Source organism: Panthera onca, chromosome D1 (assembly GCF_046562875.1).
Source record: "Panthera onca isolate mPanOnc1 chromosome D1, mPanOnc1 haplotype 2, whole genome shotgun sequence".
NCBI lineage: Eukaryota > Metazoa > Chordata > Mammalia > Carnivora > Felidae > Panthera > Panthera onca.
In genome coordinates, this window is record NC_138348.1 from 42,289,070 (window position 1) to 42,302,234 (window position 13,165).

The following is a 13,165-nucleotide window of genomic DNA, read 5'->3' on the forward strand; positions in this document are numbered from 1 at the left end:
AGGGTCATGGGATCCAGCCATGCGTGTGGCTCAGCATATGGAGTCTGTTTGGGATTCTCTCTCTCCCTCTCTTTCTGTCCCTCTCCTCTGCTCACTCGCTCTGTAAAATGAAAAAAAGAATTTTTTTTTAATGCTATAGAAGCAGTTCATTTTAGCTGAGGGAAATGGGGAAATTCTTCCCTGAAAGTTTTTGAGCCAGACCCTAAAACACTGTGGAAGAAGGGTGGGGCATGTATTCTGGAGTGGTTAGTGTTCTATGAAACTGAAATCTGATAAGCACAGAAGTATCATATTCTCAACAAAACTCTATAGGCTAATTAAATCCAGGCTGATCAAAGCCTTGAGTTTGAATCTCTCACTATGTGTGTTCAGGTTCAAATCCTCTGTTTCATTGATTTATAGTAACCTTTTCCCATGCTCTAATAGTTCCCAGTTAAATCCATTTTACACACCATAACCAGGCTCATCATCTGAAAATGGAATGTAGAGACTCTCCTGCTCAGAAAGTGCCATTTTGTACAGAATTAAGTTGGTAAAGTTGTTAAAAGTTGCCTATAATTGAGGGTCTATATTCGGACTTCAATCATCCACTCCGTCTTATTTTTTTTCTTTTTTTACATTTATTTTTCTTAAAATTTTTAAAGTTAATTTTTTTTTGAGAGAGAGAGAGAGCAGGGGATGGGTAGAGAGCGAGGGAGAGAGAATCTCAAGCAGGCTCCGCACTATCAGCATGGATGGCTCAGTCCTACAACCATGAGATTACAACCTGAATCAAAACCAAGAGTCTGAGGCTTAATGGACTGAGCCACCTGGGTGCCCCTCCATCTCATTTTCTGGTTCTACCTTTTATTTATGTTGTTAGTCTGCCATCGCTAGTTAGAATAAAAGTATATGTGCTATAATAGAGCTATGAACAAAGATATAAGTCTTGCTGACTATTATATACTATCTAAGAACCTTTTGAGTAGAATCTAAGCTTCACATCATGATTTGTGTATAAACCATGACTCAAATTTTTGTTGTATTAGTATATGAATGGATGTGGTCAGAGAGGAGCAGGTTTATGTGGTAAGATGAGTTTTTTTAATTTTAGACATGTTAAATTTAAGGTATTAGTGGGATACCAACTGGAATTGTCTAGTAGGCAGTTAGAAATATGGGCTTCAAAGTTAGGAGAAGTCATAAATTTGGAAATCACCAATCTAGAGATGGTGGGTAGACTAGGAGAGTGACTGAGCTCACTCAGTGATCATGTAGAAAAGAGGTCCTTGGAAAAGGGGGTGGGGGGGGTGGGGAGAACATTTAAGGGTATAATTAGGAAGAGCCTGAGATTAAAAGATTAAAAGATAGATGTGGGACAGGGAGAGTTAAGTATCATTGAAGCCAAAGGAAAAATACTTGAAGAATGCATTGTTCAATTGGGAGACTCAGAGAGGAAACTTATCTTAAAGCTGATTTTAAAGGCATATAAGGGCACCTGGATGGCCCAGTTGGTTGAGCATCTGACTCTTGATTTTGGCTTAAGTCACGACCTCATGGTCTTGAGATTGAGCCCTTTGTCTGGCTCTGTGCTGGGTGTGGAGCCTGCTTAAAATTCTCTCTTCTTCTCCCTTTGCCCCCTGCCTCATTCGCACACGTGCTCTCTCTCTCTCTTAAATTAATAAATTAATTAATTAATAAAAAGAAAGGCATCATATAAATGGAGGGAACCATAGAGCCTAATGTAGAATACTGAAGACAAGTTATAAAAAAATAAATATTTGTGATTGATGATGGTTGTTGATGATGAGATGAATTCCCATTCTGTTCATGGGACATGTACATTTACCACATTGCTACTATAATTTGAATTGACATAAATATTGGCTTGATTATTTTACACATACCTAGAAACTTAAAAAATAGAGAATGAAACAGCAAATGCAAATGTATTTGCTTATAAAATTGCTTCCATAAAATTGTTGATATGTATCTCTAATTTGGTCATCTTTTTAAATTTTTTTTATTTTTTTAAATGTTTATTTCTGAGAGAGAGAGAGAGATGGGGAGGGGCAGAGAAAGAGAGACAAGGAATCCAAAGCAGGCTCCAGGCTCTGAGCTGTCAGCACAGAGCCCGCTGTGGGGCTAGAACCCATGAACTTTGAGATCATTACCTGAGCTGAAGTCAGATGCTTAACCGACTGAGCTACCCAGGCGCCCCATGGTCATAAGACCTTTATATACAAAAAGCAGCAATGTTCCAATAGTTGTTATCAAAGAGAATTTGTGACTTTAAATTAATGGTGATACCCACTTTTTTTATTTGTTTTTTGTTTTGGAGAAAATTTGAGAATATTCTAGCTTATTCTCAAATTACTTTGTTGTTCTTGCCAAATATAAAAGTAATCTGTCAGTATGAGACTAGCTAAATAAATTATGGTAAATCCATAGAGTAGATCACCATGTAACTATGAAAAGGAGAGGAAACTCTCAAAAATTAAAAATAGAACTACCCTAAGATCCCAGTAATACACAACTGGGAATTTACCCAAAAAATCCAAAATGCTACACTAAATTAAAGATATATATGCACCCCTATGTTTATTGTAGCATTATTTACAATAGCTAAACTATGGAAACAACCCCAAATGTCCATTGATTGATGATGGATAAAGAAGATATGGTGTATTTATGCATACAATAGAATGTTATTCAGCCATAAAAAAGAATGAAATCTTACCATTTGCAATAACATGGATAGAGCTGGAGAGTATAATGCTAAGTTAAACAAGTCAACCAGAGAGAGAACAATAACTATATGATGTCACTCATATGTGGAACTTAAGACATAAAATTAGCGAGGAAAGAAAAAAACCAAGAGACAAACCTTAAGAAACAGACTCTTAACTATAGAGAACAAACTGATGGTTATCAGAGGAGAGGTGGGTGGGAGGATGGGTGAAATAGTTGATGGGGATTAAAGAGTACACTCATCGGGGCGCCTGGGTGGCTCAGCCGGTTGAGCATCTGGCTTCAGCTCAGGTCATGATCTCGCAGTTTGTGAGTTTGAGCCCCACACCTGGCTCTGTGCTGACAGGTCAGAGCCTGGAGCCTATTTCGGATTCTGTGTCTCCCTCTCTTCTGCTCCTCCCCCGCTCATGCTCTGTCTCGCTCTCTCCTTCGAAATAAATAAAAACATTTTAAAAAATTAAAAAAAAAAGAGTACACTTATGATGAAAAAAATAAAAATAAATAAAAAACAAAACAGTGGAAAAAAAAAGGAAACTTTGTAAGTACTGATAAGAGATAATCTCCAAGATATATTGTGGGATAAAAAAAGCAAAGTGGAAAACAGTGTATGTTTTACTGCATTTGTATTAAAAAGGCAGAAAAGAGTCAATATATATGCATAAAATATTTCCACAAAGATACCCAAGAAATGGATAGTATTTGTAGACTCCATGTTTGGAGTGCTGGTGGCTGGGGAGCTGAGGTGTAATGGTGGCAGGGAGACTTTTCACCATACTTTTTGTATCTTTTAAATTTTAAATTGTCTGATTATATTAACCTATTAAAAGATTAACCATAAATGAATAAATTGGATTTAAAAAAAGAGTCACAAAGATAAGCAGACTCACACAAAGATAAATCCATTGTAAAAATGTGGAAAAGAAAGTATAAAGAAGAAATAAAGATCACTCATAGTGTCATAGTGATGAAGTAGTCACAGTTAATTGTAACGAGGTAAGAACAATTAGGTGTAATTCCTTTTAATTTATTTTTTCTAGTAATTTGGGGGATATACATTTTGTTTTTAATACTATTTAGTACTATTGTATTTAATACTATTAATTGTTATATTTTAGTTTTTACTCTAGTCAAGAGTAAAACAATAATATCTCATTGTCTTATGACTCCCTATATGTGTGAACGATTTAGCATCTCTCCTTTTGCCCTGTTCATCCCTCCCTTAATTCCAGGATAGTATCATTTAGGGTTTAGGTGCAGATTATTGTTATTACATCAGTTTTTATATTATGTATATTTCTATCAATAATATTTTGGCATATGCCTTTAGGCTTTTTAAGTAACAGCTTTATTGAAATATAATCCACAAACCACATAATTCACCTATTTAAAGAACCCAATTAAATGTGTGGTTTTTTTTTGTTTGTTTGTTTGTTTTGTTTTTTAAAGTAGGCTCCATGTCCAGCATGGGGCTTATATGCTGAGATCAAGAGTCATGCTTTACTGAGTCAGCCAGACACCCCAGATGTTTCTTAATATAGTCTCAGAGTTGTACAATCATTACCACCAAAATGCAATTTTATAGCATTTTTATCACCCCAAAAAGAAACCCTGTATCCATCAGCAGTCACTCTATTTTTCCTTCCACTGACCCAGCCCTGGGCAACTACTAATCTACTTTCTGCTTTTATAGAGTTGCTTATTCTAGCCATTTCATGTAAATAGGATCATTCAACACATGGCCTTTTTTTTTTTTTTTAATGTTTATTCATTTTTGAGAGACAGAGAGTGTGTGAGTGGTGGGAGGGGCAAAGAGAGAGAGGTACAGAGGATCTGAAGCTGGTTCTGCACTGATAGCAGTGAGACCCTAAAGCTCAAACTTATAAACTATGAGATCATAACCTGAGCTGAAGTTGGATGTTCAACTGCTGAGCCACCCAGGTGCCCAAACACATGGTCTTTTGTGACTGCTTTCTTTCATATCATGATGTTTTCAAGATTCATTCATGTTATATAGCACATATCAATATGTTACTCCTTTTTATGGTTGAATAAGATTCTATTGTATGGCTATACCACATTTTGTTTATGCATTCACCACTTCATGGACGTTTGGGTTTCCACATTTTGGCTATTATGAACAATGCTGCTCTGAACATTTATGTATAAGTTTCTATGGAAACATGTTTTCAGTTCTCATGGATATATGCTGTGGTCATGTGATTATGGTTAACTTTTTGAGTAATCGTCAGACTGTTCTCCAAAGTGGATGCACCATTTTATGCTCTCAATAGCTATGTATGAAGAGGCCAATTTCTCCATACTCTGGCCAACACCTGTCATCTGTCTTTTTGGCTGTAACTATCCTACTGGATGTAAAGTTGCTTTCAGTTTTGAAACCAAATCTTTGAGTAATTTTGTGACAAAAGATGAAGTGTGTAAAGTATCAAGTATACTAATGGTTATATATACTAAAGGCTATATAAGTCCAGAGAGAAAGGGATAAAAATCTTACTGATTCACATCAGTGGTTCTCAAACTTTTGTGTGCAATGGAACCACCTGGAAGACTTTTTGTGAGTCTGTATTATTGGGTTCTACCCCAGAGCTTCTAATTCAGTAGGACTGTGATAGGTGAGAAAACTTACATTTGTAACAAGTTTCCAGTGCTACTGTTGGTCTGCAAACATTTTTGTTTATTTTTAAAATTTATTATTATTATTTTTGTTTTAGAGAGAGAGTGCGTGAGTGGGGAAGAGGGGCAGAAGAGACAGAGGGAGAGGGGGAGGGGGAGAGAGAGAGAGAGAGAGAGAGAGAGAGAGAGAGAATGAGAATCTTAAGTAGGCTCCATGGTCAGCATGGAGTCAGATGTGAGGTGCCATCCCATGACCCCTGGGATCATGACCTGAGCCGAAATCAAGAGATGGATGCTCAACTGACTGAATCACCCAGGTGTCCCCAAACCACATTTTTAGAACCATTGATTTGGCAATCATGATGGTGATGCTTACTTTGGGCCCAGTTTCTTCCTTGTTTTATATATGTTAATTTATATGATCTTCATGCAGGTGTGTCCTACTATTTTATCATTTTACAGATGAGGAAATTGAGGTGTATATAGATTAACTTGCTCAAGGAAATTGATTATACAAAAGTTAAGTAACTTGCTCAAGATCACACATCTGAAATTAGTGGAGCTGATACCTGGTCTAGGTCTAGTATTTATACTTTTAATTTCTGTGTGATATTGCTACACATAAAGTTAATTCACATGGTATACATGATGTTTATTGAGTGAAAACTTGAGAATAATCATTTCTTCCAAATTTGGGATGCTTAGTTCCAAGAGAGAATTCTTTTCTTTCAAGGCAATAGATAACCTACAAAATGAAGGATTTCCTCAATGTGCTTGTGTCTAGTAGTTCATTCATTGATTACTGTGTCTAGTAATTCTTTTTTTTTTAATGTTTTTTTTTTTTTTTAATTTTATTTTTGAGACAGAGAGAGACAGAGCATGAACGGGGGAGGGTCAGAGAGAGAGGGAGACACAGAATCCGAAGCAGGCTCCAGGCTTTGAGCTGTCAGCACAGAGCCCAACGCGGGGCTCAAACTCACGGACTGTGAGATCATGACCTGGGTTGAAGTCGGACGCTTAACTGACTGAGCCACCCAGGTGCCCCTCTAGTAATTCTTAAAATACTTTTGTGTTTATGATTTAGTTTTATGTAATGTAGGACTACTGTGAATTATGATTTCTATGTTAATGAGTATTTTGGAATAGCTAAGTAATTGTGTGAACTTGGAGAGTCACAAATTTTTTTGGGTCTCAGTTTCTTCATCAAACTATGCTTCTATGATTTTGATTTAGTTCTAGAAAATTATAGATCATGGCAATCATTTCTTAGTTGAGAGGGAAATTTAGTAGATGGAATTTTCTCAGTTTTAAGATTTTTTTCCCTTGAGATTTTCTCAACTTTGAAAGTTACTCATGGAAAAACTCAAGAATTGGACATGTTTGGTTTGACAGCTTGTTCTTTTTATGGAATTTGTGTTTGCAATTGTGATTTTATATTGCATACCTATAAATTACTCACAATTTCTTACACTTTTTCCTATTTTGTGTGTCAGTATTTCATGATGTTTTTATAATTTATTAATGCGCCATCATTTAAACTAACTGATCTGAAGTTTCTAAAGCTTAAAGTATTACCTCAAATATTTTGTGATATACTTTGATTGTATACATATTAAGTACAGAACACTTTACTAAACATTTCCAGGGCATAAGTAAGAAAGAGACTCTATTCTTTATGCCTTAAAGGAATTTATATTTTAATTGTAACAGTTTTAATTTAGTTTACTGATTAGAAAAATATATTTGGAAAATTTGTCATACTTGGGCATGGACAAAAGTGATTACCGAGTTTCCTTTCAAGAGAATGCTGAATGTCTAGGGACCCTGAAGGGTTTATCTGATCCTAAATGAGTGCACACTTTAGATCATCTTTGATTGAGTAGGCTATTTTACAACTCTGTAGGGATAAAAGTTAAATTATAGAAAACTGAAAACGTTGCAGGTGTTTTATGCCTATAACAATGCACATGATTCCTATTTTTGCCAATGCAAATGGATTTTGTTCAGTAGAACATGTAAATCTCTGTAAGTCAAATTCTATTATGAATTGGTTTTCACTTTTTCATGATTTCCTCATTAATTAATAAGGAAATGAAATCTGACACTTAACATTTTGATTCATGTTCTTTTTGAATTTACATGAGAATCATGATTTTACTATTTTGGAAATTATACTTTAGAATCTTTATCTACTTCTATAATGCACATATAGTTAGATATAAATATATATGAATTTTTAAGAAGTACCTGTATATGCTGAAAAGCAATAAAGCAAAACTTATTTTTTTAAACTAAGGGTAATATTTTCCCTTATCACAAACAATGCATGTACATATAAGATGAATTAAAATATATTTATAAGCAAGAAGAAAGTTAAAAAATAAAAAATTTTATGGTCTCACCATCCAGAAGTAATGATCATTATTAAGCCTTGGAATACAGTGTTTCAGACTTATTTTTTCTATTTATGTAATTTTTTTCTTGAATAGGATAATACTATATCTATATTGATTTAAGCCTTTTTTGTTTTAACTTAAGAGCGTATGAATGAACACCTTTTTTGACACTTGGTTTCTGAAGATTGTATTTCAGCAGTTCAAAGGAAAGGGAGCTAACAAAGGTTCTTGTTAGCTATTTAACTCTAATTACTTTGTGGAGACATGTCATTATTTTTAACATGGAATCATGTTAAATAGGCATATGAAATCACCAAGTATAAAAGAAATTGAAGCAAAAATGTTTGAATACTCTACATTACAAGAGGTAGCTGCTGTTTGGGATCTTAGAAGTCTGCTTGTATATACATCATGATGAAATATTTTTTTGTTTTTGTTTTTGTTTATTTTGTTTTTAAAAAGAAGCTGGCATGGAGGTTATTGGGGAATGAGGGTGGGGAAGAACACAAGATTACAAAGGAAAAGAAGCCTGGAATATCAGTATAGGAAAGCAGTCTTATCCTAGCTGTTAACATTTAAAAAGCCCTTTCAAGGACTAAAGAAATAAAGGCTACAAATGTCTGGAGCTTGAAATGGCTTTTATACTTTTGAACCTGTTATGAAAGCTTTTCATAGAACTCTTTCCTCCCCCTCCTGGAAAACAAATAGTTAAAAAAAAAAAAAAAAGAAATTAAACAGGAAAAGACCAGATATAAAAGATATTACCCCATAGCCTATTTTAAATTTCTGAGCCAGGAGAACAGCTTCTTTAAAAAAAAAAAAAAAAATTGAACCAAGAAAAATTGCCATATTTCGAAGTCTGAAGGAAACAAAGAGAGTAAGTTGTTATATATATCCTTGAACCTTCTGAATTGCTAGCAGCTTACATGTAGGTGCATTTCCATTAGGAATCAACACCTCTTGATTTTATTGCTCTTACACTTGTTTACAAACATGTTAGAAAAAGTAAAAGAGAAAGAAGCAATATGCACTGAGACTATTCTGTTTTTAACACGGTATTTGGCTGAACACAAATGTTTTATATCTGTCATCATAAAGAGTTAAGTTTTTAAAAAAATGTTCAAAGGACATGGATTGCCAATTCTTATAAAGTTCCTCACCAAAAGGCTATATATGCCTTTTTTCCCTCGTTTTATGATTTATTTATTATTAAAAATGAAATGGAAAAATAAAGGACTGACATTCAGTAACTTGTAGATTTTGTCCTTTTAACGTTATAAACCATCAAGATTGTAGAGGGATTCCAAATCTCTGTATTGGAGTCTAACTCTTCTTAAATTAAAAAGTTTTAAAAGTCCTGCAGTGTAGGGGCACTTGGGTGGCTCAGTCAGTTAAGCATCTGACTCTTAATTTTGGCTCGGGTCAGGGTCTCATGGTTCGTGTGATACAGACTCTGTGCTGACAGTGTAGAGCCTGCTTGGGATTCTCTCTCTCTTCCTGTCTCTCTGCTTCTCCCCTGCTTGTGTGCTTTCTCTCTCTCAAAATAAATAAATAAACTTTTAAAAGTCTTGCAATGTAATATGGAAGTTCTGAATTTTAGTCCCATCACTGCTTTTGATTTAATCATTGCCAAGTCACCCAAGCTCTTTCAGAGCCAAACTAGTTTGTTCTGTTTCTTCCATCTCTGAAGCTCTGTAATTCTGTGAATTTAAAAAATGTGAAAGTTAGGTTAAAGATAAAATTTTCTTTAAAAAACAAATCTCAATTTAACACATATTTCTAAATACCAAATGAAATCTTAATTTAATTAGTAATATAAAACAAAATTTTAGTATGACCACAGAATTTTTTTTTTGACCATGGAATTTTATTTTATTTTTTGAACCCAATTTGTTTATTTATTAATATTAATAAAATAGCTACTGCTGCTTCTACATTTGGCAATTTTTTGATATATAATATTATATTAGTTTCAGGTGTACAACATAGCGATTCAACAATTCTATATATTACAAAATACCACAAGTGTAATCACCATCTGTCTTTTGTAAGAGGAGGAGGAATAAATAGTTTAGATATAGTAGAACCCTATTAATTACATTGGAGTGCTGACCTATAGAAATATAAAGTGAGTCACAAATGTGAGTCATGCATATAATTTAAGATTTTCTAGTAATCATACTAAAAAGAAGTAAAAAGTAAAAAGAAATGGGTGAAATTAATGTTAATGTATTTTGTATAACCTAGTATATCAGAATAGTATCATTTCAACATGTAACCAGTATAAAAATTATTGAGATATTTTATATTATTTATTTATTTAAATGTTTATTATTTTATTTTATTTTATTTATTTTTATTTTTTTATTTTAAAAGAGAGAGAGAGTACATGTGCATGCATGCGTGAGTGGGGGACAGGCAGAGAGAAAGGGAGAGAGAGATTCCCAAGCAGGCTTCACACTCAGTGTGGAGCCCGATATGGGACTCGATCTCACAACCCTGAGATCATGACCTGAACTGAAATCAAGAATTGGATGTTTAACTGAGCCACCATTGATGGTTGATACATAATGATAAATAAACAATGGGCACCCCATCATTTATTTACACTAAGTGTTCAAAAGTCCAGTGTGTGTTTGTATTACAGCACATCTCAGATGGGGCTAATCACATTACCAGTGCCCCACAAACCATAGGTTGCTATTGGCTACTCTATTGGACAACACAGATTTGGCACTTTCCATGATAGAATGGGTGTGTGCTCCAAGCTATACCAGCTGGACATGATTTACTTATACTTCTAGCAGTATTTCACTGTAATGCATAATAATAGTGAGTTGTTAGTCTATATTTGAAATATAGGATTTTGAGTTTTTAAAGTAAGAAAGAGCTTTGAACTCTACTGCTGAAATTCATTTTCTGAAACTTTTCCCACAGGACTATTTTGCCAGATTCTAAATGATAAAAATTAGAGCCTTGAAACCCATAGAAGTCCAGTATATTCTGAGGTAATTTGCATATTAATGAGCAGCAGCAGGAGACACATCTGGTGTACCAAAAAGACCCACTGAAAATTAAATGACACAACATTCAGAACAACTGGCAGGTAAATAACAAAGATATATATGTTAACTGTGAAATTTTTGTGAGGGAAAAACAATGAACATGACTGATTATGTGAAAAGGACTTTGCTATAGACTGAATGTTTACATCCCTGAAATTCATATATTGAAACTTAATCTCTAAAGTGATGGTATTTGGAGGTGGGCCTTTGGGAAATGATTAATTGTCCTTTTAAAAGAGAACACAAGAGCTCCTTTGCCCCTTTCCACTATGTGAGGACACAGCAAAAAGACAGCTGTCTATGAACTAGGGAATGAGTGGTTCTCACCAGACACTGAATCTGTCAGGGCCTTGATCTTGGACTTCTTAGCCTCCAGAACTATGAGAAATAAATGTTTGTTGTTTAAGCCACCCAGTCTATGGTATTTTTGTTATAGCAGCCTGAACAAACTAAGACAAACTTTGAAAGTTTAGCATAGTAACTTTAGGGAAGTTGGAAATAAGGCAAAAGTTCCACATTTTTTTCCATAGAACAATGCTGTATAAATGTCTCATTCACTAGGATAGCCCATATAAACCTATTTGAACTATTGATACAGCTGAAATATTTGTCCTTTGCAGTAATTACTGTTGTAATGCTACAAATAAAAAAATTTATATTGATTATTTCTAATACTTTTGAAAAATTATGTAGAATTCTTTAGAAGATGAGGAGGTAGATGGAGACATAGTTATTTTTAAGGATTAAATGGCCAATGGCAGTTTTTTTTCCTAACTTTTTATTATGGAAATTAAAAAAACACATACACAAGTAGATGGAATAGTGGATGTGGATACCTGTGCTTAATGGAGAAGTAAATTGTTGGCAAAGAAAAGTTGGGTCAAAGATTCCTCCATCAGTCACTGAGCGATAAGAGCAGTTTGAGATGGTTTTGTAGTTATCTGATTTGGGTTCTGGAGGGATAGAAGGAGCTGGAGGCAGTTTTGTATTGATTCATGGATTGAGTAAATAGATACATAGCTAAGTTCTTTGCAGACCAGTGATTAGATTCTGGAAGTAGGCAGTGTAGGATTCCTGGGTTTGATTATTTCTTCTTTCATCTGTGGTTATTATTAACTATGGATATTTTGCTTGTTTCTTGTTTAGTTTCAAAATTATGTGAGTTTTACATTTTATATGAATTTTAGAGAATTATTGGCTATTGAGAAAACAGTGAATTTTTAGGAACAAAAGTGATTTCCCTAAGAAAGTTAATTCTAAATGTATTATCTGTATGAAACAATTTTTTGTTTATATTGTGAAGTAAATGATTTACGTAATATAAAATGGAGAACTATTTATCTATATTTTCAAATGTTTTATTTAAAAATAGGAATAATTATGTAAAAGATTTTGACAACCAAATGCTTTGTGTTGTAAATGATTGCAGAAGTTTTTACTGGTATTTTTGGCCACTTTGTGGAAAAGTTGTTAGGTGTATTTTTGAGTGGGGCTATCATCATAAGGCAATGTGATATGTAAGAAAAACCCTGAATCAGAAGTCAGAAAGCCTGGGTTTATTATGGCTATGTCACTTATTACTGTGTGTCCTTGGGCAAATCACTTGTCTTTCTGAATCTTTGTTTTTATTTGCTGAATGAAAGGTTTGGACTAGATTTTTTTAAATTTATTTATTGTTTAATTTACATCCAAGTTAGTTAGGATATGATGCATCAATGATTTCAGGAGTAGATTAATGCCCCTTACCCATTTAGACTATACCCTCTCCCATGACCCCTCCAGGAACCGTCTGTTTGTTCTCTATATTTAAGAGTCTTTTATGTCTTGTCCTTCTCCCTGTTTTTGTATTATTTTTGCTTCCCTTCCCTTATGTTCATCTGTTTTGTATCTTAAATTTGTCATATGAGTGAAGTCATGTGATATTTGTCTTTCTCTGATGGACTAATACCCTCCAGTTCCATCCACGTATTGCAAATGGCAAGATTTCATTTTTTTTTGATTGTCGAGTAATACTCCATTGTATATTATACCACATCTTATTTATCCATTCATCTGCTGATGGACATTTGGGCTCTTTCCATACTTTGGCTGTTGTCGATAGTGCTGCTGTAAACATTGGGGTACATGTGTCCCTTTGAAACAGCATACCTGGATCCCTTGGATAAATGCCTAGTAGTGCAATTGCTGGGTTGTAGGGTAGTTCTATTTTTAATTTTTTGAGGAACCTCCATACTGTTTTCCAGAGTAACTGTGCCAGTTTGCATTCCCACCAGCAGTGCAAAAGAGATTCTCTTTTTCTGCATGGACTAGATGATTTCTAAGATCTTTTAAGGTGATAGCATG

The 13,165-nt window shown here is 34.2% G+C and overlaps 1 protein-coding gene across 3 annotated transcripts in view; it reads left to right on the plus strand.

Annotated features, from left to right (window-relative positions):
• SOX6 (SRY-box transcription factor 6) overlaps window positions 1-13,165 on the plus strand; it is a 693,831-nt gene that overhangs the window by 2,869 nt on the left and 677,797 nt on the right. For all 3 annotated transcript variants that reach the window (XM_078433264.2, XM_078433262.2, XM_060606110.3), the window contains exon 3: window positions 10,695-10,863. The gene's annotated coding sequence lies outside the window, so the exon portion shown is untranslated. The remainder of the gene's footprint in view (window positions 1-10,694; window positions 10,864-13,165) is intronic.